Source organism: Triturus cristatus, chromosome 3_1, assembly GCF_964204655.1.
Source record: "Triturus cristatus chromosome 3_1, aTriCri1.1, whole genome shotgun sequence".
Classification (NCBI taxonomy): Eukaryota; Metazoa; Chordata; class Amphibia; order Caudata; family Salamandridae; genus Triturus; species Triturus cristatus.
Genome location: NC_140583.1, coordinates 129,722,294 through 129,744,673, shown reverse-complemented (window position 1 = coordinate 129,744,673; position 22,380 = coordinate 129,722,294).

The following is a 22,380-nucleotide window of genomic DNA, read 5'->3' as shown; positions in this document are numbered from 1 at the left end:
GCATCTTGAAATGAAATAATCTCCTCAGAAATGACTTTCTCCAAAAGGCCTTTTCGTAAAATAATTTATTTCTAAAATAAAAAAGCAAAACTACTAGGCAACACAGAACGGCTAGATAGTATCAGTAAGCATTGTCCTCCAAGGACCACATGGCAGTTGGGTAGGCACTGGTTCCCGGAACGCATGCCTAGGTTGTTTTTGTCACTAGCCTGTCAAAACTCACTTTGTTTCAACCAAGAGTCTTTTACCGTATCTATTTTAGGCCACCAATAGTAGGGCTAACATTTAGTCATAAACATGCCTGAATGCCTATTATGAGCTAACATGAACATTTTCATATTATGCAAATTTGTCACCTCGCCTAAGAATTGTTCATATGCAAGTTTCACCTGATTTTTTAAAACTTTTCCAAAGATGCTCCCCTCTTCAGGCCAACCCTCACTCAAACACAGTTGCACACATGTGACTGCTTTATATTGTTTTTCTCTTTAAACTATTGATTTGCCATTATGACATCTTGAGCGTTTTGACCATCATATACATTTTGCCTCCGTCCATTAACTCAGTGTACGTTAAAAATACTTGGGTACCATATATCCCAATCCATGGGAAGTTCACTAGCAGTTTGAAGAAATGGTAGACGTGGAAAAATGTTGCCAATAATGTATTGTAAAGTCTAAAGATAAATTGTCACAGTGAATGCAAGGATTAATGTGCAGAATATAGCCAGTAGAATCAATGAATACGTAGCATATGGGCAGTAGAGTCAATGGAGTCACACATTAAAATAACTTCCGTTTTCAGGTGTGCTCGTCGCTCTATAAATATGTACACTTTAATGAATAATTAAATAGGAATCCTTGGTGGACGTTTCACCGGATGACATGCTACCGGGCACAAGTGTCAAGCGGTGTGCACACCACAGAGAAGTCTTATACAAATAAAGAATGGTGTGTGTATCACCATGATACACTAGCAATACTGTGTATTTAAATTAGGTGTTTCAATGTGTGCACGTCACCAAGACTTGCTTGGTGGCTGGTTGCTGTGGAAACAATGATATGTTGAGGTGCCCATGGAAGCATCATGTGCCAAAAGGGTCAAATGTATTTGCATCACGTGATCAGCACACACATCTCTTTTAACCATACTTCTCAAGCATGTTACATAATGTTATGTTATGCAGATTTTTAGAGTGCACCATCACCTTGGAGGGTATTCTAGTGCGAAGCCGGGGTGAGTCTCGGCTCTACTAGGGCCTAGTGGGACTGCTTAAAAAGCCAGGTCTTCAGCTTCTTGAAAAATTCAACCAGTGAGGATGAGGCTCGTATGTGTAGCAGCAGATCGTTCCATGCTTTAGACACGATGTAGGAGAAGGCTCGACTGCCAGATCTGGTTTTCCATATCTACTGGATTTGTGCAGGTAGGAGTTCGGACGAGCGGAGGTGTCTGGAAGGTTTGTGAAAGCAGATGCAATTGCTAAGGTATGCTGGGCCAGTGTTAAGTATTGCCTTGAAAGTTTGTTTGAAACTACAGCAAAGGTTTGACATTTGAGAGCTTGTTGTGATGTTCAGGGAGCTATCATCAGCAGATTCATCTTCCCCAGTGCTTAAGTTGAGCTGGTGCTTTCCATTGCTCGGCACCGGCACTTAATTTTCAACACCAGCACTTATGACAGTCTGCCACTTGGTAGCACTGCCTGTCTAATTTAGAGATGAGCAAAACAACAGTTTTTTATTTATATAATATACATTAAAAAATTACTAAACCTGCCATCCAAGCCATTCTTATAGCTTTGGGAGCCTGGGGCAGTCTGAATTGTCATTGGCAGTGCTGGCAGGGGCAATGGATGGAGCAAGCTTCAGTGGACTCCTGACTAGTACCCTTGCATTTATTCATTTTTGTACAAATTAAGCTCTGCTCCACCCTTTGAAACAGGCAACATAAATACGGGAAAGGGCAGCAGTGGAGTCCAAGCCTGTCACTTAGGTACAGTTCATCACTTCTGGAATACACCAGAATAAGATGAACAATGACTTTTATTGTAAAACACGGTTACATGAAGTCACCAACATGTCAGCTCCCCTCTAGCCAAGGCCAACCCTCCCCCCGCCCTGTCCAGCCCTTCTGTTCAACTCCTCCGTGGTCCATGCCACCAGTCAAAAACACCCCATCACACACTACATTTCAAAATCCACACACAAACATTAAACAACATCTAACCAACTCACCAGCTCACCATCTCTAGCTGGGCTGAAAGTTTATTTCAAGCATGGAAATGGTGAGGATGTTCTCAACCTGGCAATAGGTTTTAAGCTTGTAGAGAATAAACAATGTGATGCCACCCAACAACAAAACAACCATTCCCAAGAATCCTTGAACACTCACAGGGCCATATTCTCAAGGAAGGAGCGGAGAGAGGCGTTAGCCTTCTTGGCTTCACACCTCTCTCCACCAAGTGACGTTGTGGTGGCGATGGGGGCTTGAGAATATGCCCCACAATGTTTGGTGACGCTAGCGCCCATCTTTGAATATCGGGTGTAACTTGCCTCATATTTCATGGCTTTCTTACTAGGCAATCAGGCCACAATGTTACTGAAGCCAGGACCCGGCTATTTAGATACATGATTTACTTTGACAGAACAATTATTTTCCTGACAGCATGTTGACAGGCAGTATAAAGATGTATTCTAGAGATCACATACATTTGGCCTTAGTAGTTTAAGGCTTTAGGACTGCTTTTCATTACGGACTTTTGCTTTTTCTGTGAGGGGACGATACGTATATATGGATGTGCGTAGTACATGATACATGTGATGTTAAGAATACGTATCTCTGAATATTAATGAATGTTAATTACTTTTCAATGGCATAAGAGATGCTAGATTCTAAGCCAATAGGTATCAGAAGACGTGTATCAATGAAGTCTGTAGTGGTTATCTTGCCAATAGATAACCTACTCCACTCCACTTCAATCTACCCCAGTCCAATATACCCCACTGCATTCTAATTTACCCCACTCCACTGCAATTTATCCAACTACTCTTCACTATAATCTACCCCACCCCACGCCAATCTGCTCCACTCCACCATCTCATGCTACACTTATGTGCACATATATACACTATATGTATTTGTAAAGCACATATTCTTCCCAAGTGGGTGGTGTAGTAGCTGCTTATTGTTACTCAAGTGAACAGGTACTCGTTCTTTTATGGACCTCAGGAGCATGAAATGTTGAGTGAACCTACCAGGTTTTGAAGCTGTCACCATTTGGTCAAACATCAAGCCACGTGGTACGGCTCCCATGGATCCCGGTGCTGTAAACGAACAACTTGTCATCTTGTTTTATAATGTGTTCGAACGTCAGAGAATGATGACGGCATCTGCTTCCAAATAAATACTTTGAGTTAGTGTAGTGAGTCTCTATATAAAGAAATCGGATTCCCTTCTTCAAAAATGTGGATTCCGAAACCCAAAATAATTCCTTTGGACGTCACAAATGAGTAGGCAAGCGCAATAGAAATACCAAAACATAAAAATAATGTCACTGGTTGTTCTTTAGTTGTGAAAATTTTATGTGTTAGGAGCTCTCTCCAGTGGCCAAAAACAGAACTGTAGCCTTCATGTGTTATAACATTTCTGCTGTTCGTTTTTATTTTTTTATTCTATACTTGACTTTTGTGTTTTTTCCACTGTGTGTCATTTATTTATATCAAATTTGATATCTTTTTTATTTATGATATTTCTTTATATTGTACACTTTGATGTGATGTTTACTGAATATACTTAGAAGGAAAATTTATGAATTGTGCACCAATTCATGTGATCTCTCACTGTAAATAGAAGGCAGGAAATATATGGAACACATTTATTCCTGTATTGAAAAAGCCGGACACCTCATGTATCTTTGGACAGAAGATGTCTGGTACTTTATGCATTCTCATGCAATGTGTGGTACTTCTGTTCTTTGATAGAACATGTATGTTAAATCATGTACGCTCTGCTCGGAGAGAAACATTAAGGTTCTATACATAACCACACACCCATATACATTTCACATGCTTTCAAACCAAAAATGTATTGTGCTTTATGTATTCTGGAGATGAAATTTGTGGTACTTCGTGTGTTCTTAAAACAATTTCATTGGTACTTAGTGCCCGATCTTATTCACAGCGGGCGCCCACCATTCAGCCATGGAGATGGAGTGAATCACTCCATCCCCTTAGTGGAGAGGATGCCCACCTAACTTATAAATGACCCCCAAGCAGGAAGTCATTTGTAAAAGCATTGCCAGGAACCGCCGTGATGCACGTTATTAGCAATGCATATTGCTCTTCGCTATGGGTCTGTGGCAGCAGGACACAACCCTATACCACAGGGCAATCCTTTTTTCATTTAAAAAAGAAAATCACTAAACGGATTGTGCTCCTAGAACTTTAGGCTGAACCTTTTACTTCAATGTTCTCAAAGATCTTTAGCCTGAACCTTGTACTTTGATTTTGTAGGAAGCTAGGATCCTTCTGCATGGTTACGGCCACTTTTAGCCTGGTGCTAAGCTGTTATTGACTAGTCTGACTTGGAACCTGCTAATCAGGACCCCAGTCTATCTGCTTTCTCTCTTAAATAGAGATGTACAGGCCTTTGCAATCCTGAAGGCAGGGTGCTTGGTTCTGTGTATGATGGTGCCCCTGCATGAGCAGCACGCTCCTATGGAGTCCAATTTCCCGGGTTGTAAGTGTGCCAGCCACATACTATTTAGAGGGGCACCACATAATTATGCGATGATCAACTCGAAACTGGCTGCAACGAATCCTATCATGTTTGGTATCAAACATATTGGAATCATACCCCCACGGTATGATTCCAAGCACTGGAAGAGCCCTCTGTCAGGCTCTCCGTGTTCCCGGTGCCAGTCTTCTAGACCCAGACAGAAAATGGTTGCTGCCGACCAGAGACACGATTCTTCCCTCCTGCTGCTGAGCCAAGCTTGAGCAGAGGAAGGCAGAACAATAGGCATCCTGAGGTGTGACCACCAACCCAGACAGTATTTAGTGTATTGGGGCCAGGTAGGTGTGCTTGACAGCACAACTCAGCCTGCATGAGTGGCACATTTGGTGTCCCCATGCATAGTCCAGTTCAAACCAGCTCTGGAAGGTGTTGGCTCCCGCTCTAGCACGAAACTAGACAAAGGACATGGGAGTAACCTCCCCCCTGCCCAGACGCTCCCCTTGGAGGGCCCCCTAACTAGTCCCAACCCTTTCCTAAGGGTACTTAAGGGCTTACCTTTGGATGGGTCCCTAAATCCGTCGTGGGTCAAGATTCAGATCAGACACCACTTCTTCTTCTATTAGACAACTGGTATGAAAAAGAGCTACTTACATTAGAGGAAAAACAACTACTCTATATTGACAATCCAATTACCCCCACATCATATTTTCTACCAAAGGTTCATAAGCCTGGCAATCCCCCTAAAGGAAGACCAATAATAACTGGGATTGAATCAATTTGTTCTAATGTTGGGTTGTTTATTGACACAGAACTTCAACCGTTTATGAAAGATCTTCCCTCTTTTTTAAGAGATACACAAGATGTTCTACAGAAACTAGAGGGTATAACTTGCCAACCAGACTTCATTCTCTCATCTATTGTTGTGACGAGTCTCTGTACATATATAAAATATCCAGATGGTATAGCAGCTACTAGGAAGAATTTACAAACTAGACCTGTCCACTTTGCGGCACGAAATAATATGATACTTGAAATGCTCGAATTTTGTCTCTTTAATAACAACTTTCTCTTTAATGGTGACTACTATTTACAACTTCAAGGAACAGCCATGGGGGCAAAATTTGCGCCCCCGTATGCCTGCCTACTGATGGGGGAAGTTGAGCGGCAATGGCTATGGAATGGACAACTGGAAAATCTTGCCAACAACATAGTGATGTGGGCAAGATACATTGACGACATCCTTCTTATTTGGCAAGGGGCTGAAGATCTCTTAAATCATTTCATTGGATCATTGACACCAAATAAGTGGGGCATTGAAATCACATATACCACCTCAAGAACAGCAATTGACTTCCTGGATTTCATAATCTACATTGAAAACAATAAATTACAGACAAAAATACATAGAAAAAATACTGCTGCCAACTCTATACTACATGCATCCAGAAGTCATCCCCGTCATACAATTGAGAACATCCCATATGGAGAGTATCGACGAGCTAAAACCAACTGCAGTACAGAAACAGAATACATCAAAAATACAATTAGCACTAACAAATCATACAACTTTGCTCAAGTTCAATTGTCCATCCAATCAAAAAACAATTATTCGAGTTTTAACCGAATATAACAATGGTCAACAATACATACGGAAAATATTCAAGAAACACTGGAAACTCTTGATTGAAAATCCAACTGTGAATTGGTGCATTGCAAAATTATCCTAAATTCAGCTTCTCAAGAAGTAAGAATCTTAGGGACACGTTGTGTCCATCATTCTTTGAACGAAGACAAAAACCTTCTACCTTCCTGCAGCAACCACTTGGATTTTACACCTGTTCTAACTGTTCCATCTGCAAGTTGGGCCACTCCAAAACCTTAGAAATAAGCATTAATGGCCACCACCTCCAAATACAAGATTTTATCAACTGTGAAAGTTCTAATGTGATTTACCTAATTACCTGCCCGTGTGACAAGCACTATATCGGTAGCACAACCAGACCTCCTAAAGTTCGCATTCAGGAACATTATCGCAACATACATAAAGCAGATCTAAGACAACCTCTGGTTGAAAATTTTGTACATTGTCATCCACATCAACGCAACTTTCATTTCATTGGTCTGAGAAAATTGAAATAACATAAGAGGGGAGGAAATTTAGAACATAGATTACGCGTGGAAGAAAGTGCGCTCATCATTCGATTGAGAACTGTGGAGATGGGACCTAATAAAGAGCATGAATGGCATCATTGGCTTTAGGAATGTATATGAACATGATGTTGACAACCATTATAAGAGCGCATTTGAAATCATTCACACGAGGGATTTAACCTGTGATTCTTTCTCCGGATATAGTAAGTTCGATGCATTAATACTTTCTGGTTGAATTGCATTTACTCAACGCGTACTAGAACTGGATACCCTTTTTTTTAAAACTAGCATGCTGCTTACGGTGCACTTACTCGCCGCATTTCCATTTAAGTATGCAAAATGGCCAGTAAATTCTTGACATGTACACCTACAGTATAAGAAAAGCTGTTACTCCTGTGCCTAAAACTTACCGATGCATTAATATTTTCTGGTTTATTTCCATTTACTCGATGCGCATTAGAACTGGATGCTCTTATGTTTAAATAAAACTAGCACGCTGTTTTTGGTGCACTTATTCGCCACTTTTTAATTTAAGTATGAAAAATGCCCGGTAAATACTTGATGTGCACCTAATAATGCAGGAAAAGCTATTACTTCCGTGCCTAAAAACTTACAAATGTCATGATCAATTGAGCTCAATGTCCATAATATGAAATTGCTTGCCGAATGCATATCTCGACTTCTCGTTCGAACATTTAAAATGTTCGATCAACATCATCTTAGGTACATTAACAGTGCTGTAAGTGTTGCCCGTGTATGAAAACCTTGTATGTCCTAGTGATACTCTGTTCGAAATAATTTATTCACTTTCCCTGTCTTATATACAGCATCGCACACTAGGAGGTTATTAAGAAATGCCCACTATGAGGTTTTGGCTATGATATATTAATAGTGTTTATGCCTTACTGAATATTAAATTGTTATTTACCAGAGACTCCTTAATTTTGACTCCTCTAAGGGTTCGATAATGTAACTAGCACTTAAACTGTTTGCACTAATTAACTTGATGTATAACTATCAAGATATCTTTTGATTTTTCTTAGATGACTGTTTCTGCTTGCAATAATCTTTCCCACCCCTCTCCCTTACAGAAAATGACATATATTTGCTTTTTGATGTCATGAAGAGCCTTATGATGTAATACCCAAGATCTACAATTGAAATTATGAAAGGTATTATATGTATGATATATTGGACAATGTTTGTTCTGTTCGTACTCCATACTATACAAATACTCTAGTGCTTGCACACCGTGCTAATAATTACTGACTATTCCTTCTCTTCTTTGAACTTATACTTTAACTAACCCATAATGTATAAATAGCTATTTTTTTAAAAGCAAAAATATCTCCTCTTCACAAATTGGTATCTAACGATCTATTTGCATGTTTGCGAGTCGGCACCTTCAATTCTTTATATAAAGTCTGGCCTACATATTTGACTATCAAGGCTAGCAGCTTTTATATAATACATCGCTCTTAGACTTTTCTAACAATTTTTTGTTTTGGACTATTTTAATTTAATTTTTTTGAGCTATTTGGCACTCTTTTTAGTTGATTTGTTTATGATATTTAGATGTTGGACGCTTTTTATGGTGCCTTTCTATTTTCTCTCTTTCACTTTTAGCTATGGCATAATTTTTTTGTCACTAATTATTTCTAAATGAGGACTCCATCACCGTTTTGTACTTATAATTCAACATTTGTATTTTCTTACAGCCTTGAGAAAGCCCAGGTCGTTCTGACCACAGGGCGAAACACGTGTCGGCTGTCTGGTCACTGTACTATAACAAGAACCATATTTTATGAAAATAATAAAGACTTGGTTTGAAATTATTATTGAACAATCGTCTCATTCAGGACATATTGTATGAAAGAAGCTTTGGCAAATACGTAAAGAGAAGTCAATACTCAAAACCTAAAAACTTCTTCCATTGTCTGGGTACTCTGGACTTCACTGGACTTCGTTTGGGATCGACTTCGTCTCCCTTCCAGTCTGCTGTATCGTCTGTGCCTGTGCACTATACAGGAACCTTCAAAGGCCTGTGGGCATCTAAGACACCTGAAGGAATCTCCCGTGAAGTGAAGGAGTCACTTCCCTGCATTTCTGCATACATAACAGATATATCCAAATTTATTTTTATGAAGGTACAACGTTGGGTATTCAAACTGCAATGTGACAAAACAGGTCTCAATGATAAGATTCCTTGGGCCTCTCTTTGAATTCTTTTCTGAAGACTTGGGTTACTCGTGTGCACAGTAATCCTTCTCTCTTAACATATTCATTGAGGTATACATGATGGGCCCAGTAATTTCTTCGCCATCTTTTGATACATAACTAGTATTAGATATGTGGCTTTGACCTGAACTAAGAAGTAGAAGTGTGGTGTTTTTTAGTACACACTTGTCTTCATACTGTATTGGTTATTTCGCCTCCACTGGCCTCAGTAGCATGTATGTGGCCACTATATATATCACACCAGTTGTAGCATGCTCACGTGATCTAAATTATCTTTAATAGTTTTTCTACAGTCGACACGCCATTGTTTACTTTACAATACTCAAATTTGGTACGCTGATTAGCTAATTTTTCACAGCGCGCATATTGCACAGCTGTCATATTGGGCTTACTTCTTCCATAATCGTCCTACAGCCGGGCACACCTATGAAACCTCCACCAGCTGTTATTCTAGACCCGGGGTGCCCTTATAATCAATATTCATATGAGCCATCACCCATCTAGTAGCCTCACTTGTTGAGCGCGTTTTGAACTTCATCTCCCATGAGCCTTAGTCACTCCAGTAGTTCTACTTAACGGTCGCGTTTTTTGCATCTATACTTTCAAGTTTTTGAAGAGAAACCTCATCCTACACAGAGTTGAGCATAACTTCAAGAAACATACTACTACTTGTATAAAGCCGATACCAGCCGCGAACCACAGCCAGTTCTCCTTTAGAACTACATTTCCCATGGTTTTTGGTGATATTGGTAGTTCCGCAGAACGCGATGATTTTCTGAATCGGCTCCGGCTATGCTCTAAACATCGATACTTTGCTAACCAATCTCTTTTACTAGTTTCGCCTCTATGAACTGCATATGATCTTAATGGGCTTGATTTACATTGCCCACAGGTTCTATGCGGCCGGACGATATTTTGAACTACAATTCCCAGCAATGAGTAGATTCGCGATCGCGTAATTGTTACGCACTGATCACTCACTGCTGTTCTCCATTAACTAATTAACAGGCATATAAATATGACTCCCTTCCGAGTTCGTTTTACCTCCGTCCATGGCTCAGTGAAGCCCGGGGTACCGACAGATAGGTAAGTCACTTGCTAAGCGTATTTTTCCTTCTTTGTCTGGGTTCTTTTCTTGGCTTTGGCACAGTGGACTCTGAGTCTATTCTCCAACACTCCATTGACCGGTTGTGTTCCCATTTATTTTCCCAGACCAATACATGAATATCATCTTCTAACAACATCACTGCATTTGGCTTTGTGTACTCTGAGTTTATTCCTCAATGCTCTTGTAATACACAAGCCTCCCTTGATAGGATGTATTCCTATGTAATGTCTATTTAATTTTTAAGACCTTTGTATCAAGCACTTCAATATTACAATTCTTTGTGGCTTGTTGCTAGCGCTCAAGTGCTCTGTCCTTTGGGTTTATCCCTGTCATGTCAATCTAACTGTATCTGCCATCGCGTTTTTAGATATAGATAGTTTTGCCTTACATCTTTAGAAGTCATAACCAGATTTCTATACTTTCTAAATCTGGTGTTTATGTCATTTTCTCTAGAGCGGAGCCTCACATCCTGAGCAATGGCCAGGTGAGGTGAGGTTATTTACCTGCATATTTTGGGTAAGTCATAATATGTTCACAAGTTGTTACACATTAAGTGTGAAAGGGAGACTGGGTTTTTATTACCAGCCTCTTGTTGCTTTGTATACTGCTTACCACTTTCCTAATATGCTGTTCGTGTTGTTTGTTTTTTCACACAGGTTGAATCACGCATCTTGAAATTAAATAAGTGGTGCGATAAGTTGAATCAATCCCATTTTTTTCATTTACTTTTCACGATTTAATTTTTTTCATTGCACATATAATGCAGTAGCTTTTACTTTTTAGGTACTGAGGAAGGCTAGACACTCTTTAGGACACAAATAGCTAAAACATGTAGACCGACCCTATAAACTTGACAGTAGCAGTTTATTTTTTCCAGACTTCCTTAGCACTGTTTTGAACCCTGACACTCAGAGATATTTAATTAAAAGGTTTTTTCTCCCAGTAGCCAGTTTAAAATTCACTTCTTTCATTTTTTGCACTGCACCTATCCCCGAATAATACATCATAGTTCATCATATTCTGATTTTTGTATATCCTAGGAGATCCTGTAAAACATCCCTGTGCTCCTCCCTCACAGTGTGGGGGTTGTAGTCCTCGGCTGTATTAGGGGTTACAGCCGGGAGGAGAATCCAGATGATGAAGTATGTCGCCTCTGGTGAGTGAAGGGATTCCGTTTCCCTTAATGGGTTGACCACGTGAGGGCTCTAATTAGGCATGTATAGATACTGGTGAGCAGCAGGGGACGCCGCTGGGTGCCAAGCAATATTGCAGACCTCTAGACAAGTTGGTGTTTCTTTACAATTTTTCAATTGTATCCAATGACCGCCTAAATCATTCAACATTTGTAGAGCGCGCTACTCACCCGTGAGGGTTTCAAGGCACTGAGGGGTTGAGGGGCAGAAGCTACTGGTCAAACAGCCAGGTCTTGAGGAGTTTCCTGAAGGTGAGCAGGTCCTGTGTTCTGCGCAGGTGGGCGGGGCGGGTGTTCCATGTCTTTGCGGCAAGATGGGAGAAAGATCTGCCACCTGAGGTCGTTCGGCAGATGCGTGGTACTGTGTCAAGGGCGAGGTCTGCAGAGCGTAGCTGGCGGTTGGGGTGTAAAAGGACAGTCGTTCGTTGAGTTATGCTGGACTGGCGTTGTGGAGTGCTTTGTGAGCGCGGGTAAGGAGTTTGAAGACGATTCTTTTGTTGACCAGGGGCCAATGCAGATGTCTTAGGTGGGTGGTGATGTGGCTGTGGTGAGTGAGTCCAAGGATGAGGCTAGCGGATGCGTTTTGTATGTGTTGGAGTCTCTTCTGGAGTGTAGCCAAAGTTCCTGCATAGAGGGCGTTGCCGTAGTCCAGCCTGCTGCTGACAAGTGCTTGGGTAACCGTTCTCCTGGTTTCAGTGGGGATCCATCTATAGATCTTACGGAGCATGCGGAGGGTGCTGAAGCAGGAGGAGGAGACAGTGTTGACTTGCTGGTCGGCCGCCGGGAGTCATCCCATGCAGAGGGGGAGGAGCCAAAGGATGAGGACCTCTGTCTTGTCTGAGTTTATTTTCAGTCGGATGGTCTTCATCCAGTCTGTGACGGCCTTCATTCCCTCTTGGAGGTTAGATTTGGCGGTGGCCGTGTCCTTGGTAAGGGAGAGGATTAGCTGGATGTCGTCGGCATACGACATGATGTTGAGGTGGTGTGCTCGGACGATGTTGGCGAGCGGTGCCATGTATATGTTAAAGAGGGTCAGGCTGAGGGATGATCCTTGGGGTACGCCGCAGGTGATCGTGGCGGCTTTGGATCGGAACTTGGAAGGCGGACTCTCTGTGTTCTGCCGGTGAGGAAGGAGGTGATCCAGTCCAGGCTTTTGTCTCAGATCCCTGAGTCGTGGAGGCGTGTGCACAGGGAGTGGTGGCAGACGGTGTCAAAGGTGGCCGAGAGGTCCAAAAGGATGAGGGCCGCTGTTTCGCCCTTGTCCAGTATGGTCCTGATGTCGTCCATGGCAGCGATGAGGGTGGTTTCAGTGCTGTGATTGCTGCGGAAGCCGGATTGGGAGGAGTCCAGGACGTTGTTCATCTCCAGGAAGTGGGTCAGTTGTCTGTTTGCGGTCTTCTCGAGGACTTTTGCGGGGAACGGGAGCAGCGAGATGTGTGTTTCAATACCGCAATCGTAGTTCTTATTGGCTGAAATGGGATGGGCATTGGAGGTGTCACACCACAGGGCACTGGTGGTCGCTACCATGAATTGGCATTTTTCTATTGGTGCCAATGACTGTGATCGTGGTGGCGGTGCACGCTTACGGCACCTATGGACACATCATGATGTAGCAATGGCAATGGCCACTTCTCATCACTGAACAGAAGACACTCACAATGAATCATGCGTCCAGATTCTTAAATTCAATGCTAGTGTGAAATTGAACTTACTGATGACTACACATGCCATGTCAGTGCACAGGATTACAAGCATTGGCATGTACTCCCTCACATGTCACATATGATATTTTTGTGCATGTACACAGATCTGTTGTGTAATGGACTCTCAAATTTGTAAACATGTCAATGTGTGAGATGGCTAATCAACCCACAGTAATGATGGACTGACTACATAATGTGCCTATTTCACTGTGTAGATTGCTGAACTCATGTTGATACTTGATCTTTATACACATACTGTGCTCATTGTGTTGTTAATGTGTGCTCTGTCCGACTAACGCAAGTAGGTGTGGCAGGTACAGCAGCTACATAGAAGCAAGCAGTGTTGCTGTTTCAAACATGTGCTGTGTCAACTACTCTCAGGGCTGGTGACACAAGATGTCGGAATGTACAATTTTACATTCACATAGTCTGAAACAGTTTTGGGGGTACTTAGTATGTACTTACTGAACACGTGTACAACTACTTGAGATCAAGGTGTCTCTGCATGTGACTTGTGCTGTATGCTGTTTTTTCTGTCCAGTTATTCTTGGCGCTGTGTCAGTCAAGACGTAAGATGTTGGACACATCTCATAGGGTAATTTAATTGACATGTGTCCCCTTTTATTTTATGTAGGAGATAACCAAATGTGCATCATCCATTCACACTTCTGGCGGACATGGAGGATGTGGAAATCATACGTAAATTCCGTGTGGATCGACCTATCCTTCAAGACCTATGTGGTCAGCTGGAGCCACATATGAGGCCTTGCAGAACCTATTGGATTGCTTTGATACCAACATGTGAGGTGATGGTGGCCCTGCTTTTCTTTGCAACTGGTTCATTCCAGTACACGGTGTCCAGCGCAAGTGGGATGTCTCAACCGATGATCAGCATGGTGCTATATGATGTCCTGTCCACAATTATGACATACATACAAGGACCGCTACATCCATTTTCCCAGGAGACATAAATTTGCAGCTGTGAAGGGTGATTTTTATGACTTTGTCTACATCCCTAATGTTGTTGGCGCCATTGACTGCACACATGTTGGCCTGGTTCCACCACAGGCACGTGAGCACATATACAAGAACAGGAAGCTATTCCATTCCATTAATGTGTAAGTGGTATGCCAAGCAGATATGATTATTTCCCATGTCTGTGCCAGATTTCCATGATCAGCACTTGACTCCTACATACTGCGTAACAGCATCGTACCACAGCTGATGGCAAATTTGCATCCGGTGCCTGCGTGGATTGTTGGTGAGTACGCGGAGTCAAGTAGTGTGCTGTATGTGTCACATGCTGTCCTCAGCTACTGTTATATTACAAAATTGGCCTGTGTATCTCACACCTAGGTAACTCTGCATATACCAACTGCCCTTGGTTGCTGAGCCCACTGAAAAATCCCAGGACCCTGGGTGAAGTTCGCTACAATGATACACATGGGAGGACACCTTGTGTGGTGGAGCGTACTTTTGGCCTCCTGAAGTCTAGATTCCGGTGTCTGGACAAGAGCGGAGGTGCACAGCTCGACTCTCCCGAAAAGGTGTATCAGATCGTAGTTGCCAGCTCCATGCTCCACAACTTGGCCTTGTGCAAGGAGATCCCCCTGCTCCTGGATGATGATGAGCAGCAGATGCCCCCCTGTAAACCCACACATATCCAGTGACGACAATAGGGGAGAGGGGGAAGGTGTCAACCTGCGTCAACAGCTCATCAACAACTACTTCCCTTGAGTGTGAGTGACATTGTACAACAGTGACATTGTCCGCTGTCTTTGATGGTAGTGACAAGGTCTAGAGGAGCTTTTTGACTGCTGCCTGTTGTTGGCTCTGTGCTGATGGCTGACGTTTGTGGCACAGGGTAGTTATGACCAGCCACATGATGTCTATGTTGATATTGTTTCTCATTGTAATGTGTGCTGGTTTGTGTACCTTGATAACTAGTGTTGTGTACTGGCTGTGATGCCATCACCTGACTAGTAAATGTTGTTTTCTTGTGTCTTTCTAGGTCCCTTCAGCCTCTCAATGCCTTGTCACAATCAGAGCTTCAGGTACATTGGAATCTGAGTCAACATTGAACATACTGTGATAAACATGGAGCTGACACAAAGACATAGATGTGTAAAGAGTGTTTATTTACAATGAGTATTTGTGACAGACAAGTGATGATTTGAAAAATGGTGCTAATTGAATTAATGTGTTGTCAGTGATAGTAAATGAGAAAATAGAGTAGTCACCACATTGATGTAGTGACACAGTCTTACAGACACCTGCCATCAACATGGCAGTGTAGGTAAGGATAGTCAACAAAGTCAATGTCAAGGGGAACAGAGGTGCCATCATGGCTGGCTCTGCGACTGGCGTTTGGATGGTGCTTTGCCACCAGATCCTCCATTGGTGTTTCTCGGACGGCCCCTTTTGTGTTTTACAGAGGGGGCCACTGCTGCGGGCTCAGCGGTGTTTGAGGAGTCATCCTGTTGCAGCTCAACCCTCTCTGTGGCCTCAGCTGAGGTGGTGGGATATCATCCTGCAGGCCACTGGAGGGGGGTTGAGCTGTCCTTTGGGCTGCATGACTGTCCCTCAGCACACCCATGAGCTGGCCCATGAGGTCCACAATTTGGCCCACATGCGTGTCCATGGACTTCAGTAGCAGGCGGAGCTCACAAACTTCAAAACCTGGCCCATGTGTCCCTGGGTTTGCTCGTATGCCCCAAGCACTCTGGCGATGTTGGCCAGGGCTTCGGTCCCAGTGTCCTCTCAAATTTGTACCCAGTGCCCACCCACCTGCCCTGCTGTCCCGGACCTGTGGCATTGCCACTTGACACACCTGCAGACTCTCCCTGTCCTCCTCTGATTGTGTGGAGGTGTTGGTAACCACTGAGGCAGGGAGTGTTGCAGGCAGCACTGGTGGTGGTAGTGGTTGAGGCCACACAGGTCATTGCAGCAGGGGTCAGTGCGGTAGTTGTTCCTATGGTGGTGGTGGAGGGGATAGTGGGGGCATGGGACGTGGTGCTTCCTAGTAGTCCGGATGGGCCAGGTTCTTGCTCCTCATCCGAGAAACGTAGGGAGTCTGCATCCGAGAGTCCATGTTCCGGGGGAGGGGGGAGAGACTGGCTTTGCAGGTCGGTGTTGTCTTCTTATGCAAAAAAGGGGGACCCCCTCTGAGGGAGATGCTTCGAGGTCAGGGAGAAGACGGGATAGAACATAACATAATATAAAGAACTCCCTCGAGACCTATATTTCTTTGATTAATGTAGAACTAAATTCTGCATGGGCTACACAATGATATCATGACATGCACAAAATAGCACAGAATAAGATTAGTTTTGTCAATATTTATGGAGCTTCTGTTTTATCATTGAGGTGTATATATCAGAAATGTCTTTACTTTTTATCAGTTTTTTAGAATAACTGTTTTTTCATAAATGCACATGTAAAAAAACTAATTATTACAAAGAATGCATAGTTGAATACAATACATCATTAAGAAAATGACCCCTGAGTGGGAAATCCAAACAAAAAAATGTTCATACATGCTACAACAAATCCATCCAACCTTCTACAGACTCATACAACATTCACAAACACATATATCTGGAAAAGAAGGAGACAAAAAGGTGCACAGTCTCCACGACCATGTAGAGCAGATGTGTTCGGCAGAATCTGAACAATATTGGTTGACGCGCATTTTGGTGGCATATAAGTAGTGCCGCCACCTTCCTCAGGACCTTGCCGGATACCAAAAAAACACAAACACACAGGGGATACCTAAAAGGTATAAACAAAAGATATTCAGAGCCCATATACTACAATACTACAATCAATTGGACCTTAATGTTATTCATATGATTAGAGTCATAATTATGAAAAGAGCCAAAACCAAGGATGCTGACCTCTGTGTAATATACACAACAATTTTTTTAAAAATATGTCTCATCCCATACTTACTGTATCTGTACATGCAGCTAACACACAAAAATGAATAAGTGCACCAGTCACATTATTGCATGGTACAGAGCCAGGGAAAAATCAGAGAAGAACCCCATGCTGTGAAAAAGAGGAAGTCACCTGTGTCTGTAAATAGCTGCCCCTACTTGGTATGAGGTATCTACCAAAAAGTACTTACAAGTAGAATTGATGCAGGTATTATGTCAGAAGGCGATGGCCACTAATTGTTATCGTAACGTGAAATGGTAACTTTTACTGATAATACATGTAGGGAAAGACAAATAATATGAAAAATATCGTAAGTAATGGGGGCTTTATTCAATGGCTCAACTTGAGTCAATAGGGGGAGGGGTTATATCTTACCTAAAACCCTCACGTTATGTGTTCATTGTATGTGACAGTGTCTCTTACTGGTGTCATATGTTCTGTCAAAAAGAGATACATAATTAAGAGAAATATCGTAATTGATCGAAGCCAATTTCAAATAATGCGATAATGTCTTTATGAAAAGTTGATTATGCCTTACCTAAAAGCCCTCACGTTTCGTGTCCAATAGGCTAGGTATTATATGTGAGATAAATCTCAACAGAAACGAATAATCTGTAAGTAAGTGAGAACCCCATTAATGCCTCTGAGGGAATAGGGTAATATCCTGACTAAATAGATACAGGGGCCCATACAGCTACGTAGCTGATCGCAATGGGCCAAACGTTTGTTCAAATATGTTAATTTCAACCGATTGTACTACACTCGGTGGCTCCCCATGAGTGCTGCGGTTGAGTATTAGCTCCAGAAAGTAAATACTGTATAAATTCTAAAACGAGAATAACGTAACATAAATCAACTCAAAATTGACGAGACTAAAACAAACAATCTACCCGAATTAAAAGAGACATCACGAAAGCCTGCATGAACATAGCATATCTGCCCGTGTATAGAGCGTACTCCAATCTGCAGGCACAATATGGGTGGACTAAATTCAAATGTGTCGAAAACACAATCAAGAATGCGTGAAAGAGACAGCTATGTTTGCGGAAATAATTGCTCGTACTGGTAGCCGTGAGCTGCTAATTTAAAACCCTACTGCAAGCAGAGTATAAAAAGATTGCCTTCACTATGAGGACTCTAGAGTGGGAACCAAGGAGGGTAAATCAAACAATACATTCGATATCAGAAGGGCACCAGGCTTATACTTACATAGGCTCTCGTGGGCAAAGTCGTATTCCTGATCAGTCTCGTGTTGGGTTACACGTAAGCCATCGTAACACCCAGCCGGGTCGATAGAAAGGTACATTATACGGGAGCTTGTAAAGACAACGTGCCCTAAAATTACACCCGGCCAGATCAATGTCACATGGCGTGTAATACAAACTAAGGTAGGACAAAGAGAGCAAAACTAGGGCACCATATTGGAATGGTCTGTTTTTATCACGTTCCCAGGCAGCGATAGGAGCAAATCTTTAAATGGAATATGGATGTGGACAAAAGGACGGTTCCTAGTAAGGGTTAGATGATACTTGATATATAAGCGTTAAGGCAAAGTGTCCGCTTGGCAGAGTGGCGTTACACAGGTGGCCAACTAGAGTCTTTGTGCTGGATACTGCAAAGGGAAAATGAAGATAGCATGAACCATCTATCTTTCCGTCCGGGCGGATGGCAAAAAAATACATAAACATGATAGTGTGGCAGTAAATATATTCATAAAAGGCCAACCCCTCTAAACCTACGGGCAGAGGTAATTCCGTAATGCAATAGAAAATAACAGCATAAGCGGTGCCTAACACGAGGTATCATCCTTACATATACTAAATAAACCATATTTAAAAAAAATAGAGAACGCCCGCTAAGGTGGTTATATCGTGTAGCATGTGAAAAAAGAGTAATACTGCCAATGATAGTTTATTGCGGATGGACAATCTAGTCAGAAAAGTAATACAGAATGACCATCAGCACCAGGCACAATCACCAAACCCGTGTGTGGTCCCAAGCAAAATTCAACAGGGAAGTACCACAGAGTCATAGTTAACGTAACAACATCAACCACAGGGACTTATTCATGACATGGAGAGGGGCCCAAATATATATGGTTGCACAATTGGTGGGCACTACGGTGAAAAGAGATATTGGGAGTGAGATGAAACGTAATCTCGAATGGTGAGATACTGAGGGGGACTTAATTACCGGGTTCTAGTGACATTCCAAACCTGTTGGTGTACAACGCCTCGATATCAAGCGTTACCAGTATGTCGGTATTAGGATTGTATGGCATGCCATCAATTTTATTTATAATATCCACTGTGTCACGGATGTATAAGGCATAGTTTTGAGGTAGGGGACATAGATAGAAATCAACATATTTAGATAGGGGCTCTGTGCAAGAGCAAATGGTGGAGATGATAGGGCGTAACGGTGGATCAAGCATGTTTTTGTGAGTCTTGGGGACCCCGTATAAAGCTGGAATCGTAGGGCAAGATTTGTTCAAGAAAGTGTACTCTTCTTGACAAATGAGTCCATGGTCTAAAGCTCTATGTGTCACTTCTTGGATGTGGGTGTTCAATTTTGCTAATTCTCTCGGGTGTGATTTTTATAGTGTTCAGGAACTGCCAATATGTCCAAGATCTTGTTGTCATAATCAATTTTATTTATAACAGTTATCCCCCCACCTTTGTCACAAGGTTTGACAATAAGATCATAATAGGGCGGAACACATAACCCCAGACCCTATATGTTCCGCCCTATTTTGATGCAGCGGTGATCGCCTTCAAACCATGGGTCTGGGGTTATGTGTTCAGCCCTATTATGATGCGGCGGTGATGGCCCTCAATCCCAGGGTCTGGGGTTATGTGTTCCGCCCTATTATGATGCGGCAGTCATCGCCTTCAAACCCAGGGTCTAGAGTCAAGAGTTACGCCCTATTATGATGCGGTGGCGTTTGCCTCCAAACCCAGGGTGTAGGGACAAGTGTTCCGCCCTATTATGATGCGGTGGCGTTTGCCTCCAAACCCAGGGTCTGGGAAATGAGTACTGCCATATTATGTTGCGGTGGCGTTCGCCTTCAATCCCAGGGTCTGGGGCTATGTGTTCCGCCCTATAATGATGCGGCGGCGATAGCCATCAAACCCAGGGTCTGGGGTTATGTGTTCTGCCCTATTATGATGCAGCGGCGATCGCCTTCAAACCCAGGGTCTGGGGTTGTGTGTTCTGCCCTATTATGATGTGGCGGTGTTCTCCTTCAAACCCAGGGTCTAGGGTTAAGTGTTCCGTCCTATTATGATGCGACGGCGATCGCCTTCAAACCCAGGGTCTAGGGCCCAGTGTTCCGCCCTGTTATGATGCGGTGGCGATCACTCTTAATCCGAAGATCTGGTGTTCTGCCCTATTATGATGCGGTGGTGATCGCCTCTAAACCCAGGGTCTACGGTTATGTGTTCCGCCCTATTATGATGCGGTGGCGTTCACCTCCAATCCCAGGGTGTAGGGTCAAGTTTTCCGACCTATTATGATGCGGTGGCGATCACCTTTAAACCCATGTAGAGTAGCTGTGTTCAGCAGAATCTGAACAATATTGGTCGACGCGCGTTTCGGTGGCATATAAGAAGTAGTGCCGCCACCTTCCTCAGGACCTTGCCAGATACGGTGTTCTCTTCTGCAGCAGTTAATTGTGGATTTCCTGTTGAACAGAGGTGAAATCATAATTGAAGTGCACCCCAATAATTTGGTGTTAGACGTTTGGATGTTACATGTGATACATCACACAGTTTACATTGATATCACTTTGTATGGCTACAAGGTACTGCGCATCATGATATGATGTGGAGGTACCTACCTACATTAATTGTCCATGGTGTGACATGTAAATAAATACGATGTTCCACGTACAGATTTTGTGATTATAAGGACATGTCGTCATCTAACGACTTTCAGCACATCAACTGTATGTGATGTGTCTTTTTGGTTTGCTCTGCATGGTAGATGGTTCATCTGACAAGAACTAGCCATTGTAATCTTATGCACACCTTTTTCATATTATGTACTTTACTTTCTTTTACCAACTGACCATGTATGTTTTGTGTTCATATGGGCCTACATGCTTTGACCCCATCAATCAATCAATCACATAATTTGTAAAGTGCACTACATACCCATGAGGGTTTCAAGGCGCTGGGGGGGGGGTGCTGCTGCTATTGGTCAAAGAGCCAGGTCTTGAGTTGTCTCCTGAAGGTCAGCAGGTCTTTTATTTGTCGCAGGTAGAGGGGGAGGGTGTTCCAGGTCTTGGCGGCGCGATGGGAGAAGGATCTGCCTCCGGAAGTAGTTCTCCCGATGCATGGGACCGTGGCCAGAGCGTGGTCAGTGGAGCGGAGTTTCTTGTTCGGTACGTAGAAGGAGAGTCGACTGTTGAGATAGGCTGGGACGGTCTTATGGAGTGCCTTGTGTGCATGGATCAGGAGCTTGAAGGAGATTCTCTTGTCGATGGGGAGCCAGTGCAGGTTCCTCAGGTGGGGGGTGATGTGGTCGCGGCGCGGGACGTCGAGGATCAGGTGTGCAGAGGCGTTCTGATTTCTCTGTAGTCTGTTGATGAGCTTGGACGGCGCTCCGGCGTAGAGGGTGTTTCCGTAGTCGAGTCTGCTGCAGACTAGGGCCTGGGTGACTGTTTTCCTCGTGCTAGTCGGGATCCATCTGTAGATCTTGCGGAGCATGCGGAGGGTGTTGAAACAGGTGGAGGAGACTGCGTTGACTTGTTTGGTCATGGAGAGTTTTGAGTCGAGGATGACTTCCAGGTTGCGTACATAGTCAGTTGGGGCCGGGGGGACCCCAGTGACGTGGGCCACCAGGAGTCGTCCCATGCGGAGGGGTTGGACCAGAGGATGAGGATTTCCGTCTTGTCTGTGTTCAGTTTGAGGCGGCTGTCCACCATCCAGTCTGCGATGGCCTTCATTCCCTGGTGGAGGTTGGATTTGGCGGTGAGGGGGTCCTTGGTGAGGGAGAGGATCAGCTGAGTGTCGTCGACGTAGGAGATTATGTTGAGGTCGTGCTGTCGGGCGATGCGTGCTAGTGGTGCCATGTAGACTTTGAACAGCGTCGAACTGAGGAAAGAACCTTGAGGGACGCTGCAGATGATCTCGGAGGCATCGGATCGGAACGGGGGAAGCAAACTCTCTTAGTTCTGCCAGAGAGGAAGGAGGTGGTCCAGTCCAGGGTCTTGTCTCGGATCCCTGCGTCGTGAAGGCGCGTGCGTAGTGTGCGGTGGCAGACGGTGTCGAAGGTGGCGGAGAGGTCCAGGAGGATGAGGGCCACCATCTCGCCGT